Source organism: Gopherus evgoodei, unplaced genomic scaffold (genome assembly GCF_007399415.2).
Source record: "Gopherus evgoodei ecotype Sinaloan lineage unplaced genomic scaffold, rGopEvg1_v1.p scaffold_46_arrow_ctg1, whole genome shotgun sequence".
In the NCBI taxonomy this organism is placed as follows: Eukaryota; Metazoa; Chordata; order Testudines; family Testudinidae; genus Gopherus; species Gopherus evgoodei.
The window spans coordinates 1,617,380-1,632,354 of record NW_022060067.1 but is presented as its reverse complement, the minus strand read 5'-3'; the positions used below and the strand labels follow the sequence as shown (position 1 = coordinate 1,632,354).

The 14,975-nt window shown below is 47.9% G+C and overlaps 2 non-coding genes across 2 annotated transcripts; both read left to right on the top strand.

The window, feature by feature from the left end:
- The first annotated feature begins 4,981 nt into the window (after nucleotides 1–4,981).
- On the top strand, nucleotides 4,982–5,053 carry TRNAS-GCU. The gene has a single exon. It is a non-coding gene; the product is annotated as a tRNA-Ser (tRNA).
- An 8,851-nt stretch (nucleotides 5,054–13,904) lies between these two features.
- Nucleotides 13,905–13,977, top strand: TRNAM-CAU. The gene has a single exon. It is a non-coding gene; the product is annotated as a tRNA-Met (tRNA).
- The last annotated feature ends 998 nt before the right edge of the window (nucleotides 13,978–14,975 follow it).

Sequence of the window (14,975 nt, the reverse complement as noted above, 5' to 3'; positions counted from 1 at the left end):
ATACTCTTCCATTAAAATAACCTTATTACAGAAATTTGGAGCAACAAGCCAGGACAAGCACACCCACTTTGAGGAGTTCACTTAATGCAACCTCTAGGCCAATAGCTTCCCACCATCCCCAGCCCTCTGGCTAGAAATCTGAGGTAGCCAGAAGGATCCCATGTACAATATGGGGAGTGGGTTAACTTTTCATGTCCTTGCTTTCAAAGACTGTTGGTATGCAAATTTTAACAACAACTTTTGCAATTAACAATTTGGACAATGAAATTTCTTTTCCTTACTTAAGGAAATGTGTTAGACTCTAATATATCACATTCTCCTGATTCCAAACCAGACCATCCCATAAAAATACCAAACACAACAACTCCGGCCACGAGACAAACACCACAAGACAGAACACAAAACACAAAACACAATTCCCATTGTGCCAGTAAATGCATGGTACGTTGAATGCTATTCAGCTGGCATCAGTTTTCTCTGATTATCTGAAAGACAAAAAAACCCAGAGATCTACGCCTTCTGGGCAGACAATCATCGCTTAAAATATAAAAATACCCTTCCTGACTTCAGGCAAAACAGAGGAATTACCCCATATTTTTTTTGTATGTGTTCCATAGGCAACCCATGTTTCAGTGGCTCCTACCTTATCAGTTAGATAATTTGCATTAATAGAGATGCTTTCTGGCTTGCTTTTTACTTTTAACTCCTGCTTTCAAACACTGAAAGAAAACATCACCACTTATACTGCCCTAAGAGCCTAATAAAATTTCAATTACATAGCACTGTCTACATTCTTCAGCTAATTCAACTAAATTGTTCATAGCCAAATCAAATGATTGCAATCCAATAATTTCTTTGCCTCAATTTATTTACAAATATTTCAAAGACACCAAGAACTTTCCTCTTTAGCATTTTTACAAAGTTCAACTACTGCTCCCTCCAGCAACTACAGAGTTAACTTCTCATTCTCCCTTAAATCACTTGCTTGTCTCCCAACAGCCACTTTTACCAACTCAAATCACCATTCCAACTAAGTCCTGGGGATCTGAAATCCCCATGCTTACACTTACTGACTCCTTCCTTCCACTACACTCTCAAAGTATTTCAACCTCTTTTCCAATCTCTCTGTCTGTTGCCTGCCTGCCTGGGCCCGATCCTGCTTTTCTCCCTGAACCGTCCCTTCCATGGGCACCAACTTGTTCCACTACCAGTTTAGCTAGGAGGGTGGGCTTCTTAACTAGCCCCCACCCCTCCTGCTCTCTTCCCTTAAACATTCTTACTCACGAGACTACCCGAGTCCTCCCTCATGAGGCTTGCCACCTGGATAAAAACACATGGCCCATTGGGCAAAGGCCATTTACTTAACATACAATCCAAAACCCTTTAGAGGGTTTACCCAGAGCCCCACCCATCTGTCTGCTGACACTTAAACAGAAAAGAGAATTACACAGATAGCAGAGGAAATTACAGTCTAAGCCAGGCTTTCCCACTTCTATAAACTGACCACTACAGGGGATGGGACAGAAGGATCTCAATTCAACCTCAGAGCTTCCTCGCACACGTGGCTTCCACTCTGAGGAATTATGAATGAGAGGTTCAGTTCCACCCACACTCCTAACGTCCAAATGAACAGAGCAAAAAAACAACAGTAACCGGTTAAACAGAACAGAACCAAAACCAGATAGTGTTTCCTTATCCTATTAGGGCTAACTTTTAATTATTCAGTTCTCGACATATAACACCAACAGTACCAAGCAAAGCAAACATAAAATAACAAGGGTAAAACAAATAGATGGTGTAAATTCTGCAGGGCTCCCCCTTTCTTAATTGCTCACCAAACTGTGACAAATTTCTGTTACCAATCTATCCCTCATGTCAGGTGATCAGGCTGACACTGCAGGATCGTTGGGGGAAGATAAAGAAAACACACCATATAACTGAATTTTAAAGCTTCATTAATAAAATAATAGAACAACAACGGAGAGTGTTGGGAACGCTCCCACATCACTCAGGAAAAACATTAATGCCCCAAGCCCTAAGCCCCATTCATACACATGTACATCCAGAATGGCCACTTCTGTGTATAATGTTCAGAGAAGTGGGAGAGGTGGACGGGAGATTATCCTGTATACAGCTTGTCCAGAATTTCCAACATGCTTCCACTCTTGGGAGGGCTGTTTTCTTACACCCTGGAATCTCCTGCGGCGTCTCTTTCAGAGATTCCAGTCCAGGTCGGCTGCCTGTGGCTTCTTTGGTGTCACCAAGCCACACCGGCTCCGGGGTCACAAAGGCACACTGTTGGATCTTACTGGACAGTTAAGCTTTGCAAACATAATCTCAGTTCTGTAACTTATATTGCCTTTGGTTCGCCTCTGTCAATTTTCCTCTTTCCACAACCAGCTGGGGCTGAAAGCAGTTTTTCTTTGTACTTAGCATAGTCTGTGTTGATTCTTGACCTTGAACGCAGAGCAACTTTCTTTTTATCCCTGGGTCAAGATGAATTTCAAATTAACCCATTCCTTTCCTCAATAGACAAATTTGCTCACGCTGTGTTAGGGCTTTTTGGTGATTAAACACTCCTCTTGGATGTATAATCTTATCTAGATTAAAGTACCTTCTAGTGGGCATTGTTTAAATGGATTTTCACTCGTGTAAATATTCCAATTCTCTAAATACCTGCAGGTTGATGAACCATAATGTACGTACATGTAATATGTGGTGGTACTCTTAGGGGGTGAGATGGAATGTTTAGACTGCCCCCCACCCATTTTCCACTTACACACACAGGGAGGGTGCCCTGTCCGCGCTAGTGGCTCATAAACTAAGGATTTTTCCCTACAGGGTACGCACACAGGAGAGGCTAACGAGGATGGCCACGACCCTCTTACACCTCCCTTCAGTAAAGAGCATCGGCTAGTTTCTGGGAGACGGTGCTGCTTACTCTGATTGCATCCAGTGAGATGATCAGACTGTCAGTAGCCCACGTGGAAAGGAAAGGAGGAGGGAAGATGGGTACACACACTCCTAGACCCAGGTAGCTTCCTCACCGGACGATGCCAGACCATGTCAGCCCACCATGGGTCGGACCTCCTAAAGATCCACTAGTTACCGGGCTTGCATTAGAGTAGTCCTGGTCACGAGCTTTTGCTTCACAGGGTACTCTGGGCATCTTCCTGTAACAGTCACTCATACTGGCCCCCAGTACCATTCTGCATCTTTTTATTTTATTTTATTTTTTGGCAGCCACAACAGGGAGAGAGTGCACTAGGACATAGGGCCTCCCCTTCCTAGACAGGTCCCTCCTCTGTCCCCGAACTATCCCTAACCTGCTTTTGGATCCTTGCACTCTACCACACAGGGGGAAGAACAGGAGCTACGGTGGTTTTTTTGTTTTGTTTTGTTTTTTACCAGAGCTTTTCATACAAACAGCTTCAGAACCTACCTGTTCACTGACAAAGCAGGAGTAATTGGAGGATCGTACTGTAATTTATTGATCTTTCAAGTGGCCACCTTTCCTGACCCTCTAATTTGTACTGAGGCCAGTCTACTGTACAAAATCTTTGTAACCTACTTTTGATCATTGGATCCGATCCAAACACCTTCCAATTTTCTAGAATGCATTCTAGGGGGGTACACCGTGCCTTCTCCACCTTGCTCTGTCCCTGCCCCTTGCCGCAGGAAGACACTGGGTGTCCCCAGGTCCTAACAGAGAAAGTCCAGAGAACCAGACTGTTCCTACCTTATCCAAGGGACCGGTTCCTCACCGTCGCCCAGGACCAGTTCCACACCGTCTCCCGCAACTGCTTCTCCATTATTTGAGCGTGTTGCACTGTTGTGCCCTCTGGGGTCACTCACACCACATCTCCACCGAGGCTGCCGGTATAGTCACCGGTGTGCACTGGGCGTCAGTCATTGCTGCGATCCGTTGACCACCAGGAGGGATCCTGGCAAGGCTAATTTTCACCTCGAGCCACCCAGGGATGCCAAGAACTGTTGCCGGCATAGAGTGCCAGAGGCAAGCAACAGCGGGGTCCATTGCCCAGAGTGCGTATCGCCAATGAACACACCAGGGTGGAGAAGCAAACAACCAAATTTATTTGAGCTCAGATAAGGTGCAAGGGAGAAATAACAATCTCAAATCCTGCACACCTAAACCAAGCAGTTTCTTCCTTTTATATCCCATTTGTTTACTACAAAACTTTTTCGTGCTGACTAGCTAATCTCTCACTCCCCCCTCCTTTCCCATTCAGCTGCAGTATCTTTTCTCATTCAATCTTTTGTCTTCCCCCTTCCTCCCCCCTCTCTGCTGCTGAGACATGTACACAGTATCTTAAAACGGCCTTGAGCGGGCTTTAGCCGAGCTTCAATGTATTACAGCAGAGAACTGGCTGTTACAACCGAAAACTAACTGCTAACACTACATTTTTGCAGCTATTAGTACATTAGGTTACACTAGGTTACACAAAGTGTTTAACATGGAGGAACAATGGTTCATTGAGGCCTGAGCAGGAGGGCTTCACCGGCACCCATGATCGTCCTCCCTCCCGAGCTACCTAGATTTATGCCTAGTGACACCAACATAATCACTTCCCTCGATCTGCTGGTAACGGTCCTAGTAATCCAGCCCAATATGACCAGTTACCCATATTAAATGCAGACACAGCAATATTTGATAGATTCGTTCCTGTCCATTCAGGAGGTTATTTCCCACCTATTTATAAATAAATAAGATGCTCTAAGTGGAGGGGAGAGAGCTGTCCCGTTCGTGCAGTTAATCCATCTCCCCGAGAGGTGGTAGCTCTGTCATTGGGGGAAGCTATGCTGGTGGGTGTGCAAGCTGTGGTGTCTACACATGTATATAAAGTTTAATCAAACCCCATTTTTAAACCCCCTGTGGTCTGGGAATAGAAAAGGAGCTCTCTGAGGCAGAGCCTGTCCTTCAAAATCCTTAAGATCACTGACTTGCGAGGGTAAATGTCATGGGGGTATAGCTCAGTGGTAGAGTGTTTGACTGCTCCTCAAGTTGTCCTTGGTTCAAATCCAAGTGTCCCCTCACAAATCTGTTCCTTCAGTAAAATAATTCTATTCCTAGTATGCTCAGCAGCTCCACAAAATAGTGATCCCTGAAATGAATGGACACCCTCAATGTTTTCCTGTGCAAATGCATAAAAACCTAGCAAACATGTCCCTCTGCTGAAATCAGTTTGAACCCTCTAAGTGTCTAGGTTTGTTTTCATCAATTAAACAAAGGCACATGAAGACACATTTGCAGGTCCTTGGCCTCCATGGGCTACAATGTGCAGAAGAACAAGAACCACATCCACTTGGGAGGAATGGACTAGTCTGTATTACATTTGGTAAGTAAGTTGCCATTGGGACTGAAAACTTTACTGGAGATGGACAGGAGCCTGTTACAAAATAAAATAACCAAGATTTACCAAACTCCCTGTTACACATTCAAACCTCTCTTTGTGCACACAGTATCAATTGGGGCTCTAATAAATGACAGCCTTCCTTTAATACAGATTGTTGTTCCATGTAAATTTCAGATGCATCCAAATGGCAGCTGTTTACAGGTCGTGGGCTGCTAGTTCATGAGCAGGAGCAGAGTCTCTTTAAGTTTACCGACCGTAGAGCTTGTTATGTCTGCATCTAAGTAAGTGCATAGTTATTTCAATGGCTCCTACACTGACATCTGCTGCCCCTTCTGGCTGGTTAATTGCACTATTTGGAACCAGGTCGTAAAAGTACACCCTTCCTGGGAGAGTCAAAACTGCCCAAGGAAACCCCATTGGGTTTCAAGGGCAGTTTAGGTAAGGAGGTGACAGGATAGCACAGGGGTCTCAGAGCTTCTCTTTCATCATAGATAGCAGGGTTGTGGGTGCTATGAGCATGACTGTCGGGTTCTATTCCTGGCTGTGGGAGGAAAGGGGTTTTTAGGGGATTAGAGATGGGGGCCTAGAAGTCAAAGAAAAAACACCTCCCTTTTCAGCTTCAGTGCACATGGAACAAGAACATCTCTTAGGTTTCAGAGGAGCAGCAGTGTTAGTCTGTATTCTCAAAAAGAACGGGAGTACTTGTGGCACCCTAGAGACTAACAAATTTCTTCGGTTCTGTTGCCATCATGTGGCCATTTCATTTCACTTATTGTTAAAAGGTTTGGGTACTTTGCACAGAAACATCATTTCCTTGGGAAAGGCGGAGAAGTGGAAGCTGCATTGATTTAATCCTCTGAAAATTAGATAAGGATTAAAATATTCCCCAGACAGCTCAGTCCCAACCGTTCTCCCTCACTGCTGCCAGTGAAGCTCAGTTCTGTCCCACGGCCCCAAGAACTGCTGGGTGCAAGTCCTGGGTCTGATGTGCAGTAAGAAAAAGGAGATAATGGATGTACCTTATCTCCTAGAACTGGAAGGGACCATTAAGTCCAGCCCCCTGCCTCCACTAGCAGGATTGAGTACTGACTTTGCCCCAGATTCCTAGGTGGCCCCCTCAAGGACTGAGCTCCTAATCCTGGGTTTAGCAGGACAATGCTCAAACCACTGAGCTATCCCTCCCCTGACTAACACAGGGCTAACTGTGCCTACCTAGCAGGGCTGGCTTCAGGCCGATTTGCCCGATTCCCTCAAATTACGCCCCGCGCCTGAGGGGGCCCTGGACGGCAGTGTCTCCCGGAAGCAAAGCTCTGTGTCTCTGGAAGCAGCAGCTGTTGTTGCTAGGCAATGAGAGATGCCGGCCGGCAGAGGGCCGAGGCAGAGGCAGCCGTGTGGGTGTTGCAGGGTGGGAGGGGAGGGGGGAGAAGGCACATGTGCTTTGCAGCCTCCTCTCCCCTTCCCCCAGCACTCACCTGGGGGAGACGCCGAGGAGGCAGGACTCTCTGCAATGGACCTCAGTCACCTGAGCAGCTGCTGGGGCTCCCAGCGGTGAGTGTCTGACCCTGTCATTCCCCGCAGGTTTGTAAGATTGGGTTGGTGTTGTGGTTTTCGGGGTGTTGCTGTTTGAGGGTGAGTTTGTGCCTGCCTGTGTCTGTTTCAGAACTAAAGTCGGGATCATGTCATGGAACCCAAGAGAAAAGCCCCGAGCTGGTACCTAGTGCTGTGAACTCCAGGTGAGAGGGAAAGGGAGGGTTGGAGGAGGAAATCAAATTCATCAACAGGGGAGAATGTGAAAGGTCTGCAACATGGCAAGGCAGGCTGAGACTTCTATCTCCCCCCTACCCTCCCCCGCAGAAGGGGAAACTGAGGCACAGCGTGATCTGATTCCCTCTCCAAATTATTTTACAAAGGACGGGGACTGGGGCTCCTATCCAAACCAGTTTCCTTCCCATCAACTCTGCTTTTCCTGGAGCAAGACCGCTTTAGGGGCTGAATATTTCCATTATACTACGGCTCCTTCATTTGCCCTGCAACAATAAAATAGACCGGCTTGGGGGGGGGCGAATAGCCCCCCCCCAAAGCTGTATGGATATTAAAGTTTTCTTGTGGGGGGGCATGATAATATTCTAGATCAATCAAAAGACCAGCTCAGCTTTCTAGCCATCCAGCAGCTCTAGGGCAGGGAAGGAAGATGCTCTTGGTGCAGAGTAGTGCAAAACAGGGGTGAATTTAGCGGGGGCTGGGAGGTCTGCTTGAAATCTCACCCGATGCAACCACACAGAATCACTGGCAGTGCTGGGAGAGGCCAGGAGTGGAAGCAGGTGGCCTGGAGGTGAGGAGACATTTGCCCTCAGTCCTGGGCTCTGGGATGGACTAGGCTGGGTGGTGGGTTCAGTTTAGTCTTCCAGCCTGTTGCTCTCACTGGGGTTTGTGGTTTTCCTCTGGCTCCACCGAAAAGATCAAACAAGCCCAGTAGAAAAGGGGAGTGAGAGAGGCGGGAAGGAGTTTGTAAGGGGTTTAAGTGACCCATCAGCGAAAGAGTAAAACCAGAGTTTGACTGGGTTTCCCCCCAGCCACCACTCCTGCAAACACTGGGGAAGGGGCAGCTCCATCCCCCACTGAGGCTATGGTGAGGGGCATCAGGGGAGGAAGGAAGCCACATGGCAGTCCCTTCCCCCCAGCACCCGCCTCCAGCCCCCAAACTCGTCCCAAAGCCTGCACGCACCCCTCCACACTCCCTCCCAGAGCCTGCACCCGTCCACCCTTCCTGCACCCTACCCCATGCCCCAGCCCGGAGCCTGCACCCAGAACCCAAACTCCATCCCACTCAGCCCTGGGCAAAGCTCCTTGGTCTGGCTCCCAGCCCCTCTCCAAGAGTTGCATCTGTCTGGAGGTGCCTGCCTTCCACACCTTCCTCAGTCACACCTCATTCATTCAATAGGGCAATTGATTACAAAGTGGCGGAAAGATCTTACTCTACTTCTAGCAAAAAGACATTTTTCTTTTACCTTATATACTACCTTAGGGGCCCGCTATAACATATTACCAAAGTTCAATACAAAGTCATGTAAAAGTTATACAAAAATGCATAATGCAGAGATTTATCTACAACTGCATTGGTTGACAGCTGTGAGCAGTAATATAGTGACCCCTGGGTCTCTGAATGAGGCTATATACTTGGAGGAGGGGAGGTGCAGCAACAAGTCGGGGGCGAGCGGGGGGGCAAGCGGCAGGTGGGCAAACAGGCAAGCAGTGAGCCAGCAGGGGTTCTAGGGCAGGGATAGGGATTTCTGGCAGGGGAGGGAGAAAGTGAAAGGAGGTGGGTGGGGGACTGACTAGGAGGGACGCAGCACGTCAGCAGGGGACTAGGGGGTGAAGAGGGGTGTGATGGTGGGGCTGAGGGGGTGGGTCCTATTTTACTGCTGTGATCTAGTCACCCTATGTATGCCAGGTTTCAGAGTAGCAGCCTTGTTAGTCTGTATCTGCAAAAAGAACAGGAGTAGTTGTGGCACCTTAGAGGCTAACAAATTTATTTCAACATAAGCTTTCATGGGCTACAGCCCACTTCTTCGGATGAATAGATTGGAATACTTCTTTTTGCCTATGTGTGCCATTTCCCCCCCACACACACACCCAAACCTTCCTCTTTGGCCCACAGCTGTTTCGACAGGGTGGTGCTGAGGAAGGAGGGTTTGTTTCTGCAAGGCGGGCAGAGCTGGGTGGAGCAATGTTTCCACGGGGCCGGGCGGTGCTGGGGGGAAGAAGGAGGCATAAAATAAACATTATTGAAGAAAATCAGTTGTACAACTATCAAAACATACATTATTTTCCTAATATGAAAGTTAAAATTTATAATTAATATTCTTTTAGAATGTGGTGACTTCTATCAATATGGGCAAAAGTTCAAGAGATATTGGTAGAAAGTACCCAAGTGGGAGTAAGAAAAGAGCCATATACAATATGATGTAATGTATGTAATATATAATTTTGTTATTATGTATATAGTCATGGAAAGTAAATAATACATGTAAATAATACATGGAAGAAATGAAAGGTGTTTTTTTTAAGTGTTTTTTTTTAAGTCATCCCTGCCGGGATCCTGTCAAAACTGTTCGAATTGGGCCCCGCGCTTCCTAAAGCCGGCCCTGCTGCCTAGACTTTTCAGTAGATAAATTGAGACACATCATGCGTGGGGAAGGAGATACGGATGTGTTGTTTGATTGTTTTTCTCATGTTAAATGTACTTGATCATTTCCATGGCAAAAATATTTGTACGAGACCATGAAAAAAGGAAGTAACCATGAAAATACCCATGGGAGAAAGGGGGTTTCTGAGAGCCAGGGTAGATATGGAGATTTTTATGAAAGAGGAGAGGCCAAAGTAGGGCCTTTAGCTGGAGAAAAGGGGGAGGTTTCTTGTGCAGTTTCATTTTAGCCAGCCTCATATCCTGTAGTCCCTACCTCTCCATCCCACCAACATCTGACCTAGCGCCTCCCCACTAGCAAAGCCACCTCTGGCTCCTGAAACATCCCTACTGGACTGGCCCTCCAGATCCCCCAGCACTCCCTCTCCTAGCTGGATCCCCTGGCAGCCAGAGCTCTCTGCAGAACTGCCGTGGTTGCTCCCCTGGGTCTCTGGTCAAGGACGGCTACCAGCTTCTCCTGAGAATACAGCTGAGAAATGACTCACCCTTCTCTAGATTCCCATCTGTGGGCTCTGAGAAGCAGGATGGGGCCTGTATGATAAAGTCCATGTAACATTCCCCTCTCATCCCAGCCCTGGTATGTTGCCAGTAGCCTGCTGTCCCTGGGTAGCAGCCAAGGATGTTTCCCACCGTTCAGGAGACCCCAGCCTGGGACTAAAGTCAACTTCAGGTTTCTCCTCTCTCCCTTCGTGGAATCAAGATCATGTTTTTACCAAGAGTTAAAGCAGCCCAAACCCCCAGAGTCTGGATCAATGTTCTCTCCCCTCTTTCTTTATGCCCCTGTTGTTATTTCATGGAATTTCTGGGATGGAGAAAAAATTGAGTTCACTCCATGTGGAGAGTAAAAGAAACCTGAAAATCTCAGGCCCCAACCCCTGCTACCAGGATCACTGAGGTGGTGGGAATCTGCATGGGAAAGGGACTATGTGAATTGTCAAGGTGGGGAATGAATAACAATTTACAACTAGATCCACCTCATTAACCACCAACACAGGCTAACCCTGCTGCAGATAGAAGGGAACCTGGGAGTGATTCTTAGCTGTTCAGCCATGGAGGCAGTGACCCAACTGCACCACAGTGAATGTGCTGGGGATAGCTGGACTTCACAGGCAGGTGGAAATATTAAATCCTAGAAATAGCTGGAGCATCCATCTGATCATTTCTGCCATCAGGGTCAGGGATTGAGCTGTTCACAGAGCCGCACCACCATCATGCCTTTCCAGCATGAGGTGGCAGCACTCCCCCCCAATGCAGGGGAGAGGGCTGAGTGTATCTCTGCACCCTGAGTCCAGGGCACAAACTCTCTCTGCCCCACACATAGAATCTGGCCCTGCTGCAAAGTGACCCCTATGAACAATTAACCTCCAGGAGGGCAAGATTGGCCCTCAGAGAGGGGAATGGGCTTCTCGTGAAGCTTATAGGTCACTGGATGTGCTGGGAACAGGAGGGCTCTGAGCTTAACCCATAGCCCACACAGCCCATCTGGGGATGTAGCTCAGCGGTAGAGGGCCTTCTTTGCATGTATGAGGCCATCTCCAGGTTGATTTTTTCACCCTGCTGCTTTGCTCATGCCTGGAGGGGATGTGGCCCACCAGTCTCCCTGCAGGAGTTTCAGTCCTGCTCAGTGAAGGGCAAGTGCCAATTGCATGGAAGGTTGGAGGGGTTCTGTTCCTAAGTAACCTCAGTATATGTAAAATTCCCACCTGCTGTGATGCTTGGGACAATGGTAGATGAGAAGGGCGAATCCTCCAGCAGTGGAGGGAAAGGTCCCATCTGCACAGACTGAGAGGTGAGGAAACAGAGGGGCAGTCAGTGCTCAGAGAGGAGAGAGATCAGTGATTTACACCCACCAGGGGACACTCTCTTTTTGAGTATCACAGGGGTAGCTGTGTTAGTCAGGATCTGTAAAAAGAGACAGAGTCCTGTGCCACCTTATAGACTAACAGACGTACAGGAGCATAAGCTTTCGTGGGTGAATCCCCACTTCGTCAGATGAATGGAGTGGGAATTCTGTGCCTGGCTAGCCAACTACAAAAGCAATTTCTCCTCCCTTGGTGTTCACACCTCAGCTGCTAGAAGAGGGCCTCATCCTCCCTAATTGAACTAACCTCTTTATCTCTAGACTGATTCTTACCTGCATATTTATACCTGCCCTGGAAATTTCCACTACATTCATCTGACGAAGTGGGGATTCACCCACGAAAGCTTATGCTCCAATATGTCTCTTACTCTGTAAGGTGCCACAGGACTCTTTGTCTTTTTGAGGTGAGCGCAGTTTGCTTGGGATGGTGCTGACAATGGATAGAAAAAAGGCTGGAGTCAGTGACAGACGAGACCACAGAAGGGGACGGGGAATGGCAGCCCCACAGAAGGTCCTGGGTGCTCAGACGCCCCAGTTATTCCACCCTGGCCTATCGCAGAGAGACAAAAGACACCAAGAGACCCAGCCTCCCTACAGTGATCCCATGGACAAGAACCTGGTTGGGAGTGGGGTGAAGGTTCCCTCTGGGCAAAGGGGAGCTGAAATCCCTCAGTGTCCTGGAATTTAAGCAATGGAAGCTTCAAACCCTGCACGAGTGTTGGCTGAGGTGCATCAGCAGAAGGTTGGACTGGACACAGGAGGCAGGTTTATGTAATTTTTGGTGGTGCCCAGAATGGGACTAAGTCCTGCCCCCCCCACACACACACCTGCCTAAGGCTCTGGGGGGAGTTCGGGTGCAGGGTCTGGGCTCAGTCAGGGGGCTGAGGTGCAGGAGAGTGTGCAAGGGGCAGGGCCCTAGAGAAAGTTTGGGTGTGGGTTTGGGGTCTGGGTTGGGGCAGGAGGTTGGGGGTGCAGGAGAGAGTGAGGGGTGCAGCATTTACTTCGGGCATCTCCCAAAAGCAACCTGCACCCCACCCCCCTCTGGCAGTAGCCCCTAAGCGGGAGGGCCGGCGGGGTCTAAGCGCTCCGCTGCCTGCAGACTCCAACCCCGCAGCTCCCATTGCCACAGTTGACAGAGTTGGCACTCAGGGAGGGAGCAGCGCGTAGAGACCTCCCCCACCCCAGGGGCCTCAGGGATGTGCCAGGCGGTCCGGGAGTGGTGTGCCACATGGAGCGAGGGTGAGAAGGAAAGTGCCTTAGTCCCCCTGTGCTGCTGATGGTGGTGGGGGTCCCCAGGCCCTTTTAAATTGCCTAGGGGCGGCAGGCAGGACCAGGGGGACACTCCCAAGGGCATAATGTTGCTTTGCACAATGATAAATCCTGGAACAGGACAGAAATGAAATGGCAGCAGAACCTAAGGAATTAAAAGCCTCCAGATTCTTGTGTGTGCACTCACTCCAAACGGAAACTGTAATTTTACTCGCTTTATGTCTGCGACTGGTAAAATATCAAGTGAAAATCATTCCAGTGATCGTGACCCTGGGTTTGAGGAGGCTTTGGCCTTCTTAAAATGTAACTAGCATATTACACTTATGTTTTTAAAGGTGGCTTCCCCAAGCAATCCCAAGTTGTTCTTCCCACAGCTGGTTGATGGGGGGCAGCAGGGGATCTCCCCAACCTGGAGGAATCTCTCTGAGCCCCACTGTTAGGTCTCCATCCTTTTCCCCCTAACCACGCCCACCCCTCCCCTCCCCATTATCAATGTTTTGGAGTGACCCCTCCCTCTCTTTATGGGATACAGACTCTGTGACAGAGACTGACTGGGGCTCCTCTCTGCATGGCCCCAATGGGGAAGGAAAGAAACTGGAGGTGTGGGAGAAGACAGATAGAAGGAGTCAAATGGGGCTAAACCAGAATAGAGGAGATTTTCTTCCTGTTAAAATGTACTGGAGTCTCATGGCTGAAAAGCCACATCTTGAGTTAGGTTTGATGCATCAGCCTTACAATCGCCAGGGAAAGGTGTGACCCACAGAGACTGATAACTGCCCGCTTCCCAACTTTGTCTTAGAAGCACCTGCACTGGTGCAACTGGTTAGCACAGAGAGGGATATTGCTGGGGTTATGAATTCAACCCTTATCTGGAGCACTGGTTTCTATTCCTTGTGTAGTTTCCCCAACTTACTTTGCCTAATTCACATAGAAAGTGCCATACTCAGAAGAGGAGAATGAGTTCTAAAATGTGGCAGTAAGTGCACATCTTGGAAACATCCCCCCTGTGCTGCCATTTGTTCCAGTAGATTGTTCACGGCAGCATGAATTGATTTCTTTGCGGCTGTGAAAGATGCCAGGAAAAGTTTCTGGTCACCAGAGCTCCCTGCTTTTTCCAGTACATCTCTGGCTCCTTCCCTGCCTCAGTCACAGCTGTAGGAGGGTCCTATATGCACTGAGACTAAAACTTTTTCAAGCCTTCTTAGTGCAGCTGGTAGTGTATCAGTCTCATAATTTGAAGGTCTTGAGTTCAAGCCTCAGAGAAGGCACTGGGTTTTGCGCCCTGCTTCAGATTTTCTAAAGGAAATCAGAGAAAAGAAACTAGAGGAGAGTGGTTTCTAGACACCCTCCCACTCATCTAACACACACACACAGACCTTTCTAAGGCATTATCTTTTCCTTCTCTATGGAGTTTGCATTCTTCACAGAGCAAAATAAACCAAAAACATGCAAGTCCAAGCCTAATACAGTATGAAACTCAATACAGATCAAATCTCACCCTCAGAGATCTTCCAATAAGCTTCATTTGCAGACTAGGTTTATTTCTAGTCTGGGCCCAATCTTTTCACTTGATATAGTCCTTGTTCCAGCTCAGGTGGTAGCTAGGGGATGTCTCATGACTGCAGCCATGTTTGTTCAGTTCCACCCCCTTATACAGCTTTGCTACAAGGCAAGAATCTTTTGTCTCTCTCCTGGGGAAGAGCCCCAGGTTTAAGATGGATTCCTGTACCAGGTGACAGGGTCACATGTCCTGTGAGACCCCAAGCCTTCATTCTTCCTGGCCTAACTCACAGATGGTGCAGGACAGAGCCATCTCCAGTCAATTGTCCTGTTTAATGGGAACCATCAAGAGTCCAAACCACTATTAATGGCCCACACTTTGCATCATTACAACAGGAGCTCAGAGTTATAGTTCATATTTCTAGTTTCAGATACAGGAATGATCGGTTCATACAAATAGGATGAACACACACACTAGATTATAAGCTTTGTAATGATACCTTACAGGAGACCTTTTGCATAAAGCATAATCCAGTTACATTATATTCACACTCATTAGCATATTTTCATAAAATCATCAACTTCACAGCAGGGAAAGGGTTTTACTGCGGCACCTGGGAGCAGTTGAGTTTCATGTTCAGGCTGTGGTATGAGTTCTTCCAGGTTTCTCATAAGCACACAGGGACCTTTGTGGGTGCTCTCGATACAGATATGGCCCAGACAAGATAAAGTGATGGGAATTGCCTTTTCCTTTTTTATTTTTGTA